At 46.1% G+C, this 21,701-nt stretch overlaps 2 long non-coding RNA genes across 2 annotated transcripts; both read right to left on the minus strand.

Moving 5' to 3' along the window:
- Nucleotides 1–873: 873 nt before the first annotated feature.
- LOC144380195 (uncharacterized) lies at nt 874–15,154 on the minus strand. Its single transcript, XR_013444096.1, has 4 exons — nt 12,295–15,154; nt 8,386–8,480; nt 4,543–4,627; nt 874–1,684 (listed from the first exon to the last, which is right to left on the minus strand). It is a non-coding gene; the product is annotated as an uncharacterized LOC144380195 (long non-coding RNA).
- A 579-nt stretch (nt 15,155–15,733) lies between these two features.
- On the minus strand, nt 15,734–20,886 carry LOC118520785 (uncharacterized). The gene is made up of 3 exons (XR_013444433.1): nt 19,703–20,886; nt 16,141–19,242; nt 15,734–16,026 (listed from the first exon to the last, which is right to left on the minus strand). It is a non-coding gene; the product is annotated as an uncharacterized LOC118520785 (long non-coding RNA).
- Nucleotides 20,887–21,701: the final 815 nt, after the last annotated feature.

Raw genomic sequence — 21,701 nt, forward strand, 5'->3', positions numbered from 1 at the left:
GATTTTGTATTAGGAGAAATCTGATCTTTAGTTTCATGCTTAAACTGGAAGATCTGAAAGGGAGAGTTGTTATCCAATATGGTCCAGATTTTTATTTTTAGTTATTTTTTTAAGATTTTATTTATTTATTTGAGAGAGAGAGAGAGAGCAGGACTGGGAGGAGGAACAGAGGGAAAGGGAGAGAGAATCTCAAGCAGACTCCGTGGAGCATGGAGCCCAACAGGGGGCTTGATTCCACGATCCTGAGATCATGACCTGAGCAGAAATCAAGAGTTGGACGCTTAACCAACTGAGCCACCCAAATGCCCTGGTCCTGATTTTTAAAATTGTCAATTTCTTCGGTGTTTTAGTAATATCTATCCTGGCAAGAACCAACTTCTCTGGGGTTTTTTTTTCCTGAAATGTATTACTGCAAATAAAATTAAAATATGTTCATTTCAATGCAAGGCCTTGTACAGAATGAGCACTTAATAAATGTGTCAAATGAATGAAAGAAAGAAAAGAACCTGAGAACAGGAATAATTTCTGTGTTGTGAGTGTGAATGGGCTTGACTTAGCCCATTGGTGCATTTCACCAGCTGGCAACATTTAGGGAGGATCTATTGCCATTTATTTTGGCAAAGAAGACTCTTTGCTCCCTGCCTTCCATTCAGCAAGCCGGGAGCATGGGTGTTTGAGCAACCAGAGCTGCTCCTTCCTGGATTGCTGGATCGGGTTTGCTTTATCTCCAGCTAGCGAATAATCTTAGCACCATACTTTACACCCAGAAGGGTGCATAATTAGAATATATTGAATTAACAGTTTCTCACTTCTCAGGGACAAGGAACACTGGAGAACCCTATTATAATAAAGGGAAAGTTAAGGGAAAGGAACTCCATATGCCAAAAACTTTATTTATGCTGTTTAATTTAATCCTGCCAAGAACCATTTCAAAGCATCCCATGTTTCAGAGGAGGAAAGGAGGCTGAGTGGAAGAAGTTGCCCAAGGTCACATAAATAAGGAACCAAAAAAGGATTTGAACCCAGGCTAGTCTAATGCTGCAGCCCTGGGTCTTGCCACGATACCATTTTCTTTTTAGAACTAATTTTGGGCCGTGAGGGTCTGCTGTTTAGAGAGAAGTCGAGCAGCGCACCCCACAGCAGGGTCTCAAGTGAGGCTAGAGAGGCAATGGGGGTCATGCCAAGGTGGGGACAGCAGGCAGGCACCTCCTTGCCTCTCCCCAGTCCTGGCCCTGGCACACCCCACTGTGAATGGGGGAGCAGGGTTTCACCTTTACCCTCTGAGACACTTCATTTACAGGCCTTATTGCACCATTATTGTTCCCAGGTATTCTTGTGATGCCCTGGGGAAAAAGTCAGGGGACCCAAATTCTACCTGTGGCCTGTTTGGGACAGGGGGCAAGACATTTTGCCTTCTGAATCTCAGCCCCCGTCATGTGTCAGGGGGAGTCAGTAATGCTCTTCCAGGTCCAACCCACCTGGCAGGGTGCAATGAGACTCCAAGAGGAAACTTGCAAAGGCTGTAGGAATGTTCCAGAGAAGCTACTTGGTGTTTGGTTTTGGTTTTGGTTTGGATTTGTGTTGCCTTTTTTTTTTTGGTCGCATCCACTAACCAAAGAATGAAAAGTTGACTTTTCTCCTCTCCCCAACCAGGAAAGCAGCCAAGTGTTAGTATTTGATTCAACTGCATAAAAAAAAACAAAAATAATAATGATAACAACACTAGCACCTATTGGCTTGAGCAAGATGAGACATCATTTCTCTGTCACATAAGAGAAGTCTGAAGAGAGGCCATGCAGATAAGATGGTGGCTCTTAAATCATCAATGACCCAGGCTCCTTCTACATTCTTGCTCCAGCATCCTTAGCATCCTGCCTCACTGCCCAAAATGGTTGCTTAAGCTCCAGCTCATGCCCAGGTTCCAGCCAGCAGGAAGGAGGACAGAAACCTGAAGGAGCATTTCATCGCTTTTAAGAATACATTTCTAAAGTTTTTTTTAAGATTTATTTATTTATTTGAGAGGGAGAGAGAGAGAGAGAGAAGGAAGGAGAGAGAGGAAGGAAGGACATAGGGAGAGGGAGAGAATTCTCAAGCAGATTCCCCACAGAGCACGGAGCTCGATGCGGGGCTTAATCCCAGGACCCTGAGATCATGACCTGAGCCAAAATCAAGAGTTGGACACTTAACCAACTGTGCCACCCAGGCACCCCTCTGAAATTTTATATCCACTTCCATTTACTAGTCATTGGACAAAACTTAGTCACATCAGCTACCCCTGGTTGGGAAATGTCTTAAGTGGAGGCACGTGTCCCAGATAATTGAATCCTTACTACTAAAAAGAAGGGGATATGGATATTGGGGGGAAAACCCATTGTCTCTGACCCATCATGTCATAGATACTTAAGTTCTGGGTTCCTTGTTCCATGTGGCAGGTGTGTGTGTGTGTGTGTGTGTGTGTGTGTGTATGTGTGTGTGTATGCATGTATTGAGGAATGGTGCCTGCAGGAGAAAAATACACGACAATGCACCATTATCTGGTAAAAATATGGTCAATAGGCAATGACTCTTAGACAGAAAACTAGCCCTAATCGAAAGGAACAAGACAACCAACTGGTTTTCACCAACAATTAAAATTTCTGAGCATCAAAAGGACACCATTAAGAAAATGAAAAGGCGAGTCACAGACCAAAAGGACATTTTTCTAATACATATATATGGCAGAGGACATATATCCAGAATAAATAAAGAACTTCTGCAAGCTAACAATAAAAAAGACAAACTCATTTTTAAAAATGGTCAAAAGACTTATATAGGTACTTTATGACATACCAGTAAACACATTAAAAAACAACCAGACAACCTCCTTAGTCATCAGAGACCTCTAAATTAAAACCACAATGAGATACTACTTCACACCCACTAGAATGGCTACAATTTAAAAGCCTGACAACACCCAGGGCTGGCAAGAATGGGAAGCAACTGGAACTCTCATATTTGGCTGGTGAGAGTACAAAGCGCTACAACCACTTTGGAAACCAGTTTGTCAGACTCGACCAAAGGCCCAGCAATCCCACTGCTAGATTTCTACCCAGCAGAGATGCAAGCGTGTGTCCACACAACGCCTTGAACAAGAATGCTCATAGCAGCTTTCTTCATAACCGCCCCAAACTGGAAACAAGTGTTTATCAAAGAACAGACAAGGAAATGGTGGTGCATGCACATAGTCAAATGGTACTCAGAAATAAAAAGGAACCAACCAGTGATACGTGCAACAATATGGATGAATTTCAAACACTGGGCTGAGAAAAAGAAGCCAGAAGAAGTACATAGTATACGATGTCATCTACTTGAAGCTCATAAGCAGACAAAACCAATAGGGGATAGAAATCGGGACAGTGGGTGGGAGAGGGCAGTGTCTTACGAGGGGGAAGACAGGAACCGCTGGAGGATGGCCATGTTCTGTCTTGCTTGACTGAGGTATGGGATACACAGGGATGTACGTTTGGCAAAATTCATCAAGCAGCACAGTTAAGATTTGTGCCTTTTGCAGAACGTGAATGTAATTTTATCTCAAAAACTCCGTGTGTGGGGCGCCTGGGTGGCTCAGTTGCTAGGTGTCTGCCTTCAGCTCAGGTCACGATCCCGGGGTCCTGGGATCAAGCCCCACATCGGGCTCCCTGCTCCATGGGAGGCCTGCTTCTACCTCTCCCACTCCCCCTGCTTGTGTTCCCTCTCTCGCTGTGTCTCTCTCTGTCAAATAAATGGATAGAATCTTTAAAAAAAAAAAAAAAAAAAAACTCCGTGTGTGTGTGTGTGTGTGTGTGTGTGTGTGTGTATGAATCGCCATCCCTGACCTCAGAGATTCTGATTCATGGGATTCAGGGAATTGACATTTCCTGGCCTAGGAATTGGCTGTGGTATCAGTTCTCCACCTCAGGGTAACCTAGTGCAGGCGGACAGGACAGATGTGATTGTTGGAACTGGGGAGGGATGTGTGGCTCTGAAAGGAGTGGCTTCCTGAGATCCAAAGGACAACAGAGTGGCGGCAGAACACGTTGGGGGAGGGGCCTGGGCCCACCACACAAAGTGCCCTGGCGGGGGTCCCTCCCGTGGAAGTGGCACAAGCATGCTTGGGACTCTGATACCTCCTGCTGGGGCTTTGGGGGAACAGGCAGGGCCCCTTCGTGGAGGCCCATGGTCAGCGCTGAGCATGGCTGGGAGAGCATCTTTGTGGCCTGCCTAAAGCAGCTCTTAACAGATGGCCCATGGAAGCACAGTCCTTCAAGTGGCCTTGCATGGCTGGAGGCACAGTGACATCAGTGTCCGGGACTAGCAATCACAGTAATACCTAACATTTATTGAGCCCTTTATCATTGCTAAAAGCTTTAAATGTATTTATTCATTTCATTATTCCCATTTTTTAGATAAGACAACTGAGACCCCAGAATGGAGGAGGGAGTCTTAGCAACTTTCCAAGCTCACTATAGTACTGGACGCAGGATTTGAACCCAGAGGGTCTGGTTCCAGGACTCATATCCTTACCTTCTCTGCTGGTCTTGTTCCTCCACCCATCATTGCTTTCCTGGAGGTCGCACAAATTGCTATAGCCAGAGGTAGGGAATGGAGCCTCAAACGATGATTGAGAAGAAAAAAAGATGAGTTGAGATGAGACTTCTGGAAGCCATCATGAGTGGGAAGCCCCAACCCCCTGCAGGGCCACCCACACCTTGTAAATGAGTGAAGCAGGCAGGTGTGAGACACTAGGGAGTAATGGGGACTGTGGCACGCACACTTTAAAGGGGGCAGCCATTACTGAGATAGTCCCATTGAAGCCATGCAGGAACACTGGTCCTATGCTCCTGGAGACCCAGATTTTTAAAGATTTTGATTCTTATGGTCCACTTCTCAATCAAATGAAACGTGTGGGTATGATGCAACTCAGGATACAAGTGGCAGTATGTGCTGCCCTCTCCATCCTGGGTCTCTTGCAGCAGGAGGGACAGCAAGCCAGTGTCCTTCAGAAGGCCAGGCCTCAGTCTTCTAAAACTGAAGATATTTAATCCCTTAAGAGCCTACCCTAACCTGCATATTGAACCTGAACTTTGTGAGGCAGCCAGGAGAGTCCCATGCTGCCTTCCTATGTGTACCTATCTTCCTGACAAATAGTAGCTTCATCCTAGAACCTCACTATCCATCCCTCTCAGAGGCTCCTTTGCCCCCTGCCAGCTTTTTCCAAAGGCCCATAAATCTGCCAAAGCTTAGGATAATCTTCCCTCTGCCTCCCGCTCTGCCCCCCACCCCCCGCAGCCTCCTGCAGCTCTTTGACTGATTTTTTTGTTTATGTCTCAAATTCCATTTGAGCCATCATGTGGCCCAATCTTTCATCTCGTTCCATATCTAGCTGCAGCCTGAGCTTGGGCGTTTGTGGGCTTTGCAGCCAGATATGAAAAGAGGAGAGATTCATTTCCTGCCTCCCGCCTCTCCAACCCCAAATCTTCCAGTTTAATCCAAGAGCTCTGAAGATTGGCTTTAACCTCACAGATGCTTCTTATGAAACCTCACTCATCAATAAGTGTCAACAAGGGTCTCGGGATGCAGGATGTGGGTGTTAGGGCGTTCCAAACCCCCTCACAGGCTGTCACCCTCCCCTACATGACCCTATGACCTCTGCCTCCCCCCTAAGATGCCTGGCAGGTTATATCCCACTCCTTGCGCAGCCAGGGTCTGACAGATGTGAGGGAGCAAAAGCTCACCTCTCTGCCCATAGCAGGACAAATCAGTGGTATGAGTTTTGCTCCAGAGCACCCGGGTGTGAAAGGTCAGGCTACGCTCAAGGGTCCCCGACTACACAGGCTTGCTCAGCCCTTCCCCTCCCTGTTCTGCTTCCCTCTGTCCTTCAAGAAGTCACGTGCACAGAATCCTTGTTTCCAGCTCTGCCTCTGAGAAACCGGCGGGCAGAAGATTAGCGCTAGGCTAAGCAGGCAGAGGGGCAATACCCAAAAACAGAATGGCAAAACATTCCTGTATTCTATCACTAAATGTGAGACTTTTTTTAAGAAAGTATTTTATCTGTTTATTTGAGAGAGAGGGAGAGAGACAGAGCACAAGCAGGGGGAGGGATAGAGGGAGAAGGAGAAGCAGGCTCCCCGCTGAGTAGGGAGCCTGATGTGGGACTCAATCCCAGGACCCCGGGATCATGACTTGAGCCCAAGTCAGATGCTTAACCCACAGAGCCACCCAGGCGCCCCTAAATGTGAGACATTTAAATCATATTATCATAGTGAAAAAATAAAGTCTTAATTTTCCAACAATAAGGAATGGGCTTATAAATGACAACACAAGCTTACTATGCATATTAAGCCATTATTAACAGTGCTGTACAGAGTACGGCAAAATGTTGACATTTATTGAAGCTGGGGGATGGGGGATGGGTACTTGGAGGTTCATTTTACCATCCTCTCTACTTTTTGTATGTTTGCAATTTTCTATAATGGCTATAAAAAGATGAAGAAAATGCTTCAAATATTCGACAATATTTGGAAATTATTCACACTAGTTAAGTGAAAAAACTGGCTGACACTACTATTCCAACTATTTAAAATAATAAATCTATATATGCATTTAAAAAATTTTTTTCAATTAAGAAATTGAAATGTACATTCCCAGTGACCCAGCAATTCCTCTTTTTAAAAAAGATTTTATTTATTTATTAGACAGAGAGAGAGAGTGAGCGAACATAAGCAGGGGGAGTGGCAGAGGGAGAAGCAGGCTCTCCACTGAGCAGGGAGCCTGATGTGGGACTCGATCCCAGGACCCTGGGATCATGACCCAAGCTGAAGACAGAGACTTAACCACCCAGGCGTCCCTCCAGCAATTCATCTTCTGGGCAGAGAAACAAGCATGAGAGAGGAGATGGGTAAATGGACTAAGTGTCCATTAATAGAAAAATGGCTTTTTAAACTACTATCATAATTATTTGAAATATTAGGTAGCAGACAAAAAGAAACTTACTAGCTGACACATAAGGGCAGGTATCTTCTAAATACTTAGGCACATTGATCTCACTCCATAATGTTTGGATTTTAACTAAGCCATTTTATAGATTAAAGAATAGAAAAATTAAGAAACTCGCCCAAAGTTTATTGGCCCACGGGTGATCTTGGGGTTTGAGCCCAGGTGGCAGTCAGCCTGGCTTCAGAGCCCATGCTCTTAGCCATTATGCTATTTTACCACTTAAGAATGAGATGGTCCCAGAGGTATTAACAAATTTATCAGATCTAACATTTATTTGTAGCGTCCCACATGGCAGGGACTGTTTTTAATAGTTGATATATATGATCCCATTTGCCCTCAAAACAACTCTTTGAGGAAGTGAGATACTAACTACTAAAAGCTTTCTTTCACAAAGGAGGCAGTTGAAGCACAGAGAGGTTAAGTAACCCACCCAAGCTCACACAGCTAATAAGTGGTAGAAACAAGATTCAAATGTATGTAATCAACTTCCAGAGCCTCCACTCTCAACCCTTTGCCCTAAATCATTAAATCATGCAAGTTGCACATCAATATGAGCAATACAGTTCAAACAATATATATTCTCTTCAAGGACATATAGAAGTATATAGAAAAAGTACTCACATGTCAAGTAAAAAAAAATGCAGCCACAAAGCTGAATTTGCAATATAAAGTATATTTCCAACTAAAAATAGGTCTCTACCTCTCCATGTACATAGAGAACAGTCTGGAATGACATTTATTACCCTGATGGAGTGGTCATCTGGGAGGCAAGACCTGGAGGGAAGGGATCAGGAGTGGGGCTGCCTGTCTAAGGGGACACGAGACCTATCTGTAATGCCTTAATTTTGTACAAGAAGAATATATCCATGTATTATGCATAATCAAAAATTAATAATGTCGCTCAGCAGGGAGTCTGCTTCTCCCTCTGACCTTCCTCCCTCTCATGCTCTCTCTCATTCTCTCTCTCAAATAAATAAATAAAATCTTAAAAAAAAATAATAATGTCAAAGATAGACTACATGGATAGGCACTCAAATGTTAGCAAGGGCCATCTCTGGGTGTGAGATTTTCTTAGTTCTTTTCTATAATTTACAAATTTTCTACCACTAGGAAATATATGACTTCAGGAATCAAGGTGAAGGGAGGAAAGAGGGGAGAAAAAAGAAATTAAAACATCGTTATCACCCCAAGATACGGTCCCCTTCGCCCAGCCCTCTCCTCCTGGTTGTATCCAGTGCATTCTCTCAGGCCCCATCAGGACTTCCTGGTTTCCAGCCTCTTCTTCCCAGAACAGGTTCATGTTCACCGTTTCACCCCGCCTCACCTGGGACTCCCTGTGAGTCCCCAGGGTCTTCTAACTACCCTTCTCACCTCCAGTGCCTCCAAGAGTGCATCGCCAACTCCAGCTTCCTTCTCACGGAGCACCTACTATGGGCTGGGCACTGGGTTGGCCCACAGTGACATGCCTAGGAGTGACAGAGACAGAGCTTGACACCAGGCCTTCAGAGACCGCATCCAACACTGACCCTAGAACCTCAGGCCCTAGAAGCATCTGGGATTAAACTCGTTTTTGTTAGAACCAGCCCAGCAATCACGGTTCATTTCTTGGTACTCGTTCTCCAATGTGGGTATTCTCAAATCCAGGGCAACTGTCCCCACAACTGTTCTGCCCTGTTCCATTTCTTCTTGGACAGAATAAACCCTCAAGGTACTGAGCAGGGGAAATATAGGTCAGATCTCATCTAAGCCTATGAAACCAAGATGTGAGATTATCATATTGCTTCATGGACTATGTAAAAAAGATTGACCATTTTTACCATGATTATAAGACATCTTTTACAATAACTATATAATGGCTTATAAATGGTTTCCTTCAAATAATGTCCCTATTTCCAAAGAGAGAGATCTTTCATTTGCAAGTCTGCCTTGTCTGCCTTATTGCTGATGCACACACCATGTCAATAAAGGCCTGCAGTCTGCAAGAATTTTTCCATTAAAAGAAGTCCCTGCCCTCTGTTATGGGGAGATAGATAAAGTGTCAAAAAAAAAAAAAAATATGAGAGATGAGACAACAGGTGCTCAAACATAAAGCTGGGCCAGGGGATGGGGAGGGTTTCCGAGGGGGAGGGGGCTGAGAGAAGACTTGAAGAAGATGGGTGGGGAGTCAGTCTGACAGAGCATCCCAGGCACAGGGGGACAGGAGGTGCAAAGGCCCTGAGACAGAACATTCATGATGCACATGTAGAACAGGACTGGGCGAATGGAGCTGATGGGCTGATGGGAAAGAGTCACCTAAGGCCTCGTGGGCCCATGTGAGGACTTTGGCTTTTACTCTAAGAGAAATGCCAAATCATTAGGGGGTTTGGGACAGAGCAGTGACGTGTCGTACCAGAATGAGTCTGGTTGCTGTGCTAAAAACAGACCCAAGTCTCACTCTCTTGAATTCCCTAAGTCTGTTGAAACTTTGCTCTTATTGCTATTAAATATCACCCATAATAACAGTGGTGGAACTTGGCTTTTGCCCAGGCCTGAGCCCCGAATAACCGTTTTATCTGGGCCCAGATGGACTGCAGGTAGCACAGACCTGAAGACTGAGTCTCAGGGGTATTCCTCATCCTCGAGGAGAGACAGCAGCCTGAGTCACCAGAGCAAAAGCTCTGACACCCGTGACACTGAAGTTTCCAGACCTGCTTGCTGCTAACAGTCACCGGAGGGCCCTATTCGAGACCTACTTAGTTTCTAATTTCAGACGAATTTGGAAAACCCTGCTTTAATACAAGATGCCCCCTTTTTATGACATCCTCAATATGTCTAATTATCTGCAAGTGTACTACGAAATTCCCAAAAAGACCTTCACAGAATGAATTCGAATGCACGTGATAATAAATTATAAACACATGCCAAACAGGACCTTTACTAGTAGGAAAAGTGGGGGCAAAGTCAATGTACCCCAAGTTCAAACCAAGGCCATAGGAAATCGGTAGGTTGCGGCTTGTCCCATCTCCTGGTAACTCCCAACTACTTTCTGAAGGGCCTGTCTCAGCTGTGAACTTAGAACTGCTTTCTAGCATCTGAGAAAAGCGAGTCAAATTGTCTTAACCTTTGGATGTGCTGGTGTTTGGTGAAACGGATTGGAACTCCCTCCAGCTTGCAATGAACAAAACTACCACCAGGTGACAGCAAACACCCAGTAAGGGAAGTCAATCCCTTTTTAAACTGTACGGCACTCAGACTTCCAGATTTGAGCAGAAGAGCTGGGATCTAACACTGGGAGGAAGAACACTTAGAATTCTGGGTAACCATAGCTAAATTATGTTGTCAATTTTTAAAAAATGTATCCAGCTTTCAACCTGCCTATGATCCCCCCCTACCCTTGTCTTGGATCTTCATTTGAAGAAAGCGCTTAGTAGGTAAACGAATCTATGAATGAAACCAGTTCTCAACTGGGGTAATTTTGGCCCCCAGGGGACATTTGGAAATATCTGGAAATATTTTTGGTTGTCACAACTACTACTGGTGAAGAGCATGGATGCTGCCAAACACCCTCCAACACACAGGACAGCCCCCACCACAAGGGTCAAAATGTCACTGGTGCCCAGGATGACACACCCCGGATTAAACCAACAAACAACAAAGTTCTGCCCCAAAGGAAGTAAGACTGGGGCTCCTTAGGTCTCTCCTCTCTGTAGCCAGGCCCCTGGCCCCAAGTCTGGCAAGGAGCAGTCACACCATAATGCTACAGCACCGAATTGTGTGAGAACATGGGAAAACAGATCTTATCATTGTCCTCAGGGAACGGAGAGTCTGTGGAGGGTGAAATCTCAGAGGCCTACATGGCCAGCGAAGTAATAAAAAGGGCTAAAGTGGACCAGAAGACAAGAAAATGGGATAGGAGTGGTGGCGGCTTGGGGAATGTGGCTCTCAAGGAGCTCGCCCCGGCCATGCAGCAGAGTGGCCTCAATGTCGCTGGACCTTCAGCCTTGGGGAATGAAAAGGGGTGATATTTGGGCCAGTCCTTGAAGGATGAGCAGAATTTGGGTAGGTGAAAGGGAAACGGGCCAGAGTTAGCATTCCAAATAGGGATACACCAACCAGGAGTTGCAAACTGGCCAAATCTGGTCTTCTGACTTCTGTTTGGTCCACACAATTTTTTTCCCGCTCTCTTTTATTTTAATACAATTTATTTTTACTGTAGTAAAATCTACATAACATAGAATTAATCATTTTAACCATTTTTAAAAGATTTTATTTATTTGAGAGAGAGCGTGTGCACAAGTGGGAGGAGGGGGAGAGGGAGAGGGAGGAGGAGACTCCCCGCTGAGCAGGGAGCCTGATGCAGGGCTCTATCCTAGGACCCTGGGGCTTCGGGGCTCTTTCCAGGGATCATGACCTGAGCAGAAGGCAGACACTTAACCAACTGTGCCACCCAGGTGCCCCCATTTTAGCCATTTTAAGTGTGCAATTCAGTGGCATTGAGAATATTCATAATGCTGTGCATCCATATCCAGAACTTTTTCATCTTCCTAAACAGAAACATGTTACCCATCAAACAATAACTCCCCATCCCCCTCTTCCTCTAAGCCCCCTCTATTCTGTCTCATGTCTCTATGAAGTTGCCTACTCAAGGTACTTCATGTAAGTAGAATCATACAGTATTTGTCTATTTGTGTCTGGCTATTTCAGTTAGCATAATGCTCTTGAGTTTCCACATGATCTTTTAAAAACCTGGATATTTTACATAAAAAGCTCAATTTCCGATTCATCCTGAAAAATTGCAAGGTTGGGCTGGAGCCAAACATGATTGCCCTTTAGAGAGATGCTCTGAAGACAGCATCGGGCCAGGAGTCGGAAGCTTCTTGAGTATTTATCCACCTTGTGACCTCGTGTATGTCTCAGTTTTATTTCACAAATAATTGTTTTTAATTTCAGAAGAAATGCATGAACTCATTCGCTTGTCCAAAAAAAAAAAAAAAAAAAAAAATCAGAATCCTGTAGGTACGTCTAGAGGCTCTTTGGTCTTTCAAAGCAGCAGGTGAGCATTGGATACTGCCAAACTTTAAAACCCATGCTAATCTGGTGGAAAGCCACACATCTTTCTCATAATACCATCTACCATTTAGTGAGCACCTCCTATATGCTGGGCATTGTTATTAATCTTCAAAGTCCCATTTGATGGATGAACAAACTGAGGCTCGGAGAAGCTAAATATCTTGTCCAACATCCTGTCCAACATAGGTGGTAAGTGGCATAAACCAGAAATAAAACCCAGGGTTGGCTTACTACGTGCCCCATGCTCTTTCCCCTTAGCCTTCCCACGGCATCGGTTAGTAGTCACAACAAACTTCTGTATCACACCAGGAAGTTGTGGGAGAGAAAGCATTTGTTGATGTGAGCCATTCCAGGATGACTTCTACGATCGGCCACCAGGAGCTCTCTCTGTTGAATGCAGATGCCCTGACGGAAGGAAAATTACTGTGAGCACTTTGGCCAAGAAACTTCTATTTAACTCTGCCTATCTCTGCACACCTTTGAGAATAGACACCAGATGGGGAAATGGAGGTCCCAAGAGCAGGCCCTCAAAAGGGGGTAAATCCAGAATAGGACACTGATCTCCCGATGCCTGGTCCCTTATGCATCTCTCTTGGTCTAGCTTGTCTGTACCTTCCAGACTGGAACTGCAGCTCAGGGTCTGGAACGGGCCATTCAAAGACTCCTTTACAAGAATCAAATAGCCCAACTCAGACAGGCTTCAGTGAAAGAGTGTAAGCATGTATTGGTTCGCTTAACGGAAAATCCAGGAAAATTCTCTGCAGTCCCATGGGACGTGGGTGTTCCAGCAAAGACATCAGGACTCCCTCCAAGTCTTGGCCCTGCCCTCTTCTGTCGGCTTCACACTCAGACGGGTTTTCTCCCTGCGGTGGCCCCAGCAGCTTAGCAACCCAGCAGAAACAGAGCATGCATGGCCCCAGAGTTTGAGCAAATGCCTCAGAATTCACTCTGATTGGCCTGAATCGGATCACGTGACCATCCCTGGACCCGCAACTCTGGTTGGCCAGAAGGCGGTCACGTGCCTATCCCTGATGCCAAGCATGGCCACCCTGCCCTGGGAAGTGAGGGTCCCAGTATCGGAAGGTGTATGCTGCAAATTTCCTTGTTCATTAAAATAATATGAGTGATTTCTTTAATGAAGATTCTTTTCCCTCAATTCTTTATGCTACTCATAATGGGATGGTTACGCATTTTAGGTTTGAGCTGCATTATCAACATTAACTGCATCACCTTTTAGTCTAGACAGTCAACAAATAATCAAGCCTTGGTTTTCAGTGTTTGCCAATTTAGGCAGTGTAAACACTGCCCAATTTCTAGCCAACCATGTGATGTCACTGAACTCAAAGTTGGGAAGAGAGGCACAGTAATATACCATTGTATAGTATTTTCACATCAGATATAATGGATATAAATGATCTCAAGGATATAGACCAAGGGTCTGTCAGTTTTGGCCAGTGAGTCAAATTGAACCAAACCTTGTCTTTGAGTGGCCTAAGAGTGATTCTGCATTTTTAAAGGTTGTTTTTTGGGGGCGCCTGGGTGGCTCAGTCATTAAGCATCTGCCTTCGGCTCAGGTCATGATCCCAGGATCCTGGGATCGAGACCCGCATGGGGCTCCCTGCTCAGTGGCGGGAAGCCTGCTTCTCCCTCTCCCACTCCCCCTGCTTGTGTTCCTGCTCTCGCTGTGTCTCTGTCAAATAAATAAATAAAATCTTAAAAAAATAAAAAGTAAAAGGTTGTTTTTTTAAAAAAAAGAAGAAAAAGAAGGGTACACAACGGAAATCGTGTGTGGCTTTCATCTTACTCATTAATGAAAACAAAACAAAACAAAATGAACCTGCATTTAAATTGAGAACTATATTTACTCATCAATTGCAAACCATCCTATGGCAGCAGATACAAGTGTTCAGCAAAAACCAGTGAAAGCATTCTGTGAAAATCAATACTATATGGACAATACAGAGTACGATAAAGAGAATTGCATATTTTGTTGTTTTTTTCTAAATTGTGTGCTACATATCCTTTATATCATTAAAATTTATAATAAATGTATGTATTCATGTGTATGAATGTGTTCCCCCCCCCCCCCCCCGGAGAACTGGTCATTAAACATTTACCAGTATTTTCCTGAAGTTATAGCATTTTGTGATAGGAAGGTTTAATATTCTAAAGATGTCTGCTTTCGCTCTTTCTCTGCCATGTGAGGACACAGCAAGAAGGCAGCTGTCTGCAAGCCTGGACGCGGGCTCTCACCAGAACCCTATGATGCTGGCACCCTGATCTCAAACTTCTGGCCTCCAGAACTGTGAGAAAATAAATTTCTGCTGTTTGAGGAGGGAAAAAAAATCTGCTTCCCCCAAATTGATCTGTAGATTCAAAGCAATTCTGATCAGAATCTACAGGAATTTTTCCATAGAACTATAATAAGGTGATTCTAAAATGTATATGGAAAAGCGAAGAGCCAGGGATAGCCAGGATATTTCTGAAGAACAGCAGGGGCTTGGAAATAGAGGCATGGGGAGACGTCAGGGCTTATTATAAAGTTTTAGAAAAGAGGGGCGCCTGGCTGTCTCAGTCACAAGAGCATGCAACTCTTGATCTCGGGGTTTGAGTTCAAGCCCCATGTTGGGTGTAGAGATTACTTAAAAATAAAATCATTTTTATAAAAAAAGAGAGAGGTCAGGGGCGCCTGGGTGGCTCAGTTGGTTAAGTGTCTGCCTTTGGCTCAGGTCATGATTCCGGGGTCCTGGCTCTCTGCTCACCTGCCACTCCCCCTGTTTGCGCTCTCTCTCTCTCTCTGTCAAATAAATGAATAAAATCTTTTAAAAAGAGAGAGAGAAAGCTCAGAAACAGATCACACATCTATGGAACTTTGGTACTTAACAAAAGTGGCAAGTCAGGTCAGTGGGGAAAAGAAGGAACATGCAATAAATGGACCTGATTACTCACCAGGAAAAAGATGAAATTGGATCCTTGTCTCAACACTATATACGGAAATCCTATTCCAGATGGATGAAGGACTTCAATTTAAAAACAAAACTTTAGAAGATATATTTTAGATATTTTTAGGTATTCAAATATCTTTTAGACTTCACAGTAGCAAAAGATTTCCTAAATGAGCCACGAAAGAACTGATTATATAATAAAATTTAATAAGTTTAACTAAAAGTAAGAATGTTTGCCCATCAAAAGACTCAGACAAAGGATGATTTTCAGGAGTGTATAATGAATACCTGTGACATAAGAAGAAGGATACAAATAACCCATGGAAAAATGGGCACAAACGGAAAGTAATGAAGAGATTAAAAAAAAAAAAAGAAAACCCACAATGATAGGGGTATGTCAAAAGGACCCAGGAGCCAACTTGAAAGAGCTGTCAGTGGCCAGAGCTGGAATAATTTGAGCAACAAAATAAATAAAGTATAGGGCGCTTGGGTGGCTCAGTTGGTTAAGCGACTGCCTTCGGCTCAGGTCACGATCCTGGAGTCCCGGGATCGAGCCCCACATCGGGCTCCCTGCTCAGCAGGGAGTCTGCTTCTCCCTCTGACCCTCCCCCCCCATGCTCTCTCTATCTCATTCTCTCTCTCAAATAAATAAATAAAATCTTTAAAAAAAAACAACGTATAAAGTAAATATCTATGAACCCATGCTGATATAAATGAGTCATTGAACAAACAAATAAGTAGAAAAGATACAAATCTGTGTGGAATTCCAAATAATGTATGTAGATACTTGCCCTTGAGAAGCATAACTTCCCATTCCGTAAGTGTGGAAGTACCAAGTGACTTCCTTCCAAAGAGTGAAGCACAGGGGCGTCTGGGTGGCTCAGTTGGTTAAGCGTCTGCCTTCGGCTCAGGTCATGATCCCAGATTCCTGGGATCGAGCCCCACGTCTGGCTCCTTGCTCAGTGGGGAGCCTGCTTCTCCCTCTCCCTCTCCCTGCTACTCCACCTGCTTCTGCTCTCTGTCAAATAAATAAAAATTCTTTAAAATAAAAAAAAACCCAAAAAACCAAAGAGTGAAGCACAGAGATGGGGGCAAAAAAGAATAACCTTACTGTGGAGACACCCAATACTACCTTGGCCAAGTGGTCAAGGTCAACATCTAAGGGCTTATTGCTGGTTAGATGCAATGCGGTATCTTCCCTGGAACAGAAAAAGGAACTTAGGTAAAAATTAAGGAAATTTGAATAAAGTATGGACTTCAGTTTTTTTTTTTTTTAATGAGCACAAGATATAGACAGGCATTTTTCAGAAAAAGAAACACATATGGCAACAAACATATGAAGAGGAGGTTCAACATCAGCAGTGATCAAGAAAATGCAAATTAAAGTCACACTGAGATATCATTTTGCACCCATTTCATTGGCAGAAATTTAAAAATCTGAGAGAGGATGTGCACCCATAGATAGAATCTATTATGAACCCTGTGGGTCGTCCTTGTGAGGACTTGGTACACAGAGCAAGATGGAGACCAATGTTGGGTTTTGAGCAGAAGACCCCTCTGGCTGCTGGGCTGAGGACAGACTGCAGGGGGCCCAGGCCGACGTAGGGAGACCAGGTAGGAGTCCAGGGCGCGAGCAGATGGCAGCTTGGACCAGTGTGGCTTCAGTGGAGGTGGCAACAAGAGGTGGGAGTCTACTCGATGCCCAACTGCCTTCTATCACCCTATGTTGAATTTATTTGTATACTTGACTCTGCCCACACACCCCTAGAGGGCAAAGCATGTCTAACTCATCATTAATAATCAGTCCTTGCCACTGGCCCAGCACCAGTGGAAGTACCCAGGAGTGAATAAATGAACGGCTGCAGTCATACTGTTTCTTTGCCCCTTAACCCTCTATGGCTCCCTATTACGTGGGAAATGATCGAACAAGGCTCTTCTTCCCAAGCCTTTTCTTACACGGTCCCCTCCTCCAGGAGAGGCAAGGGCCCACACTGAGCACACTCAAAGGGGAGTCTGGCGTGCTAAGCGCCCTGCACATAAGGCAGCTTGCCTTGGGGATTTGTCTTGTTTTTCCATCTGTACCAGGGATCCAGCGCCATGTGACCCATAGGGACATGAGGAGCCTCATCTGATTGGTACAAACCTTGAGTCCCTGCCAGGAAAGTAATTTTCCCAGCCCTGAGAGTGGCAGGCCCCGAGGGCAGGAAATGCCTACTGCCCAAAGAAAACCTCACCCATGGGTGTGTCTTACAGGCCCAGGCAAGACGGAATGTGGGCCAGGATGAGAGGTGATAATCAGGCCCCTGGACTTGTTCTGCCCTCAGAGCCTCAGGACCTTCGGGTCTGGCGAGGCCAATCTTGGGAACTATGGTCCTATGATGCCAACAGAGGAAGCCTCCTTGCCCCACCAACACCTTCCCCAGACTCTTTTTTTTTTTTTTTTTTAAATTCTAAACCCAGACTCCTTAATAGAATTAAGCTAAGTATTATTCACTGGGATGATAAAAGGTTGGGGCGGGGAGGGGTGGGTGGCATGGAGGGACCAGGCTTGGAAAGAGGAAGAAACGAAGGAAATGCCATAGGGTTGGGGCACAGGATCCACAGGCCTGGTCTCAGGGCCCAAAGAATCTGGTCAGGGCATGTGCCTGTGAGGAATGTCCTTGGAACCCATTCTAGCCCATGTTTGAGTTCCAAAGGGGAACATCTGATTGGCTGGGCTCCTTGGAGGACAAGGGTCTGAACTTCTAGCTTTTTTAACTAGACTCCTGAATCTCCCCCAATTTCCAGGGCTGGGCAGAGGAGGTTCACCAGAAGAAAGTCAGAGAATGCATACCGGACAGCCAAACTCGGCCAGTGCCCATTACAAACCTGAATGCACCCCCAGGGCATCACTTTTCTGGGTGAAGCATGGCCTTCTTGCCCTGAAGAACAACGCGAATCTGTCGAAGCCTCCCTGCTGGGGTGACCCTGGATCACTAAACGCCTTCCTGTTGGAGGGTATAGCTTGGCTTTGCTTGGGGGGGTGGTGTAGGACATGGGAAGTGTCTTAGAGAGAGAGCAGACTCCAGTGGTTTGCATATGGCAAGACCCCCACCCTCAGCAATGGCAATGATGTGTCAGGTAGGCCAGAATGGCTGGTGATGGGGCCCCAGATCCCATTCCCCAGTTTGCTAGGCAACCTCTGGAATCCCCTGAGGGCTAGTCCACGGAGTCTTTCGCATCCCCCAAGCCTTAGTGACAACACCCACTCTCCAGCCATACCTCAGCCTCCTCCCTTGACGGCTCAAGAATCACTGAGCCTGTGCAGGGAGAGGCAGAGGCCAGGAAGGATCTCTGATGCCCGAGAAGCCCCCACTGCCAGCTGCCAGGCAAAAAACAGCCAACTTTTACAACATACCCCAACCTCCCCATCCCTGCTAGATAGAAGAGTCTGCAGAGGGAGAGAGAAAGGCCAGCATGGAGGGAGGATGGGGCCGGGAAGGATCTGGGTGTGGTGGAGGGATGTAAGCGGAAGGGGAGGGCAACCTCAGTCAACTTCAAGGTTTTACCTCCCGGGAGGGAGGTGGTATGGGCCTTTAGCCCTCCAGGAGTGGCCTCGGGGATCACTCTGGAGGGGTGGTTCAGTGGGTGTTGTGATGCCATAGCTGGGGCCAGGTGAGAGTCCCAGTGGATTCGATTTTCTCCTCTACCCTCCTCCCCATGGGGCTCTGAGCAGACTTGCTTGGCTGCACCTGCAGACGGCCATCCTGAGGGACCTCCAATGCCCCACCATGCCTCCTCCCCACAACGGGGCTTCTACCATCACCCTTGACCCCCTCCCTCCTTCCCTCCAGCCCCGTGAGCTGAATTCACCCTCAGCTTAGTGAGATTCTCCCAGGGTACGAGGAAGAGACATGGCTTTTGTTGATGGTGGCACACGCTATTTGCAGGGGGTGCTGAGTATTTCCCCAATCCACTGTCCACCGTCCCCTCCGTGAGCCAGGCCGAGGGTGGGGACCCAACAGCATCTGGTCGGGGAGGGCAGGAGGTCACCGAATGTGTTCCCCAGGCTCCCCGGCAAGGTTGGATGCCACCTGAAGCTCACAGCTCTTGCTGGGGCATCCTCTTCTCCAGCTCCAGCTGCTCTCCGTCCAGGGACAGCCCCTTCCTCTGGCTCTTCAGGCGTAGGCCTGCTGATGCCTCCTCCTCTGCTTCACATCTCTTGTTCAGTTCTCTGAATTCTTCCGATTCCTGGCTTCCAAAAAAAAAAAAAAATCCCTTTATTAAACTCTCCCGAATGACTCACTGGTTTCCTGCCTGGAACTTACTAGCATCTTACCCCCAGTCAGTCTGGGTGTCTGCAGGATCCCGCCTCCCACTGGGGAATCCAAAGGGGGCCAGATACGCCTCCTCCCCACCCCCCAGCCAGCTGGGGTCTTCGGGTCTGGGGCAAGAGGCGAAGAGCTTAGTGGAGGGGTCGAGAACTCATTTGCAAGAGCGGTGGCCAGTGGCAGCGATGGGGGTGTCCGAGGGCAGCAGACACAGTGATGACAGTTTGCCAACTGTAACAGCCCCGCCAGGCCACTCCTGGGACCCGCTCTGCTGCTTGCCTCCCCCCCAGCACCATGGCTCCTGCCCGTTTTCTGGACCTAGTTCTCCATCCTTCTGATCAGCTCCATAGTCCTCTTTATCCTGTCAATGCATTTCTTTTGTACCTAATTTTGGCTAGAGTCCATTTCTGTTGCTGTCATTGAAGGGTTCGCTTTCAGAATTCAAAGGGAAGTGAGGTGTCCCTGGGACTCTTCCCAGCAGGTGTTCAGCTCTCCGGTCCCTAGAAGACTGAGATGAACAGCAGTTCTCATAGAAAACAAATCTGTAGGGGTGCTTGGGTGGCTCAGTCAGTTGAGCATGGACTCTTGATTTCAGCGTAGGTCATGATCTCAGGGTCGTGGGATCGAGCCCCGTGTCGGGCTCCACGCTCAGTGGGGAGTCTGTATGAGATTCTCTCTCTCTCCCTCTGCCTGTTCCTCCTTCTCATGCCCCCCAAATCAATCAATCAATCAATCAATCAATATACCTTTAAAAGAAAACAAATCTGTAGCTTGGTCAAATCATCCTCATGGCTACCATTTGGGTGGATTCTTTATTGTTCCCATGACATAAGAGCTCCAGTTACCTTTTGTTCCTGCCACCTGCACCTTGAATTTCTGCTTCTCAGGGGAGAGGATCTGATTGGCTCATCGAATACTAAGCATCTGCATCGGTCAGGGGTGTCATGCAAGCCTCTTCCCTTTCCCCTGGAAGAGTTAACCCCCTACTTGTCTAGCCTACCCACCAATTCTCCAGTTAGATCTGGCCAAAAAGTGCCCATGTAATGAATGAATGAATGAATGAGTGAATAGGGTTTTCTCTTGGCCTCCTGATCAGATTGAATCACATCCTCACCAGCTCAGCAGCTGCATCTTGAAATGATAAATAAATGCTCCCTGAATTCAACAGGGACTTGAATAAGCTTTGCTTCAGCAAAGGGATTGGGTCTTATTTATATACTATCTTCCTCGGTGCCCAGCATAATGGTTTACCTACAGTAGGGGTCCAGTAAATGCTCTTTGAATCCAGTAGAGAGCATTTATGGATCACCTAGTGAATGTCGGATACCATGCCTGGCCCAGAGGGAAGTAGCACTTTCGGAGCACTTATTTTTTTTTTTTTTAAAGATTTTATTTATTTATTCATGAGAGAGAGAGAGAGAGAGAGAGAGAGAGAGAGAGGCAGAGGGAGAAGCAGGCTCCCAAGGAGCAGGGAGCCCGATGCGGGACTCGAACCCAGGACCCTGAGATCATGACCTGAGCCGAAGGCAGACGCTTAACCATCTGAGCCACCCAGGCGCCCTGGAGCACTTTTTTTTTTTTTTTTTAATTTTTTATTGTTATGTAGGAGCACTTATTTTAAGCAGGCACTGTGCTAGCCGCATTTAACCTCACAACCCTCTGGGTAGGCACTATGACTACCCCCATTTTACAGATGAGAAATGTGAGGCACCAACAGGCCACATAACTTGTCTAAGTAGTAGAGCTATGGTTCTAGCCAGGCAGTCCAGCCCCAGAGCAGCAATGCTTAATTGCTTTACCAGCTCATCAAGATAATAACTTCTGGAATTAAATGAGGCATTCTGACACAGCCATATCGATTTTTTTAAAAACCTATTGTAAATTAATCTCTCCAACTGATGCCATATGGTCACACCCCACCCACCTGTTGGGGAGATGGGGCTCGGGGCTGAAGGGAGGATGCCACCTCACACATGACTTGAAAAATAAAAAGCTGTGGGGCGCCTGGGTGGCTCAGTCATTAAGCGTCTGCCTTCGGCTCAGGTCACGATCCCAGGGTCCTGGGATCAAGCCCCACATCGGGCTCCCTGCTCAGCGGGAAGCCTGCTTCTCCCTCTCCCACTCCCCCTGCTTGTGTTCCCTCTCTCGCTGTCTCTCTCTCTCTCTGTCAAAATAAATAAATAAAATCTTTAAAAAAAATAAATAAAAATAAAAAGCTGTAAGCTGGATCACGGTGTTTGTCAGGCCAAATGAAAACATGCTGTATCCTTCCACGGAGAGGACTGGCAGCTGTGAGTCCCGAAAGCAGGGTTGTGCAATCTCTGGGCACATTTGTGACATGGCACCAAACAGAGGGACAGCATACCACACTCCTGCCCAAGAG

Source organism: Halichoerus grypus, chromosome 15 (assembly GCF_964656455.1).
Source record: "Halichoerus grypus chromosome 15, mHalGry1.hap1.1, whole genome shotgun sequence".
Taxonomy (NCBI): Eukaryota; Metazoa; Chordata; class Mammalia; order Carnivora; family Phocidae; genus Halichoerus; species Halichoerus grypus.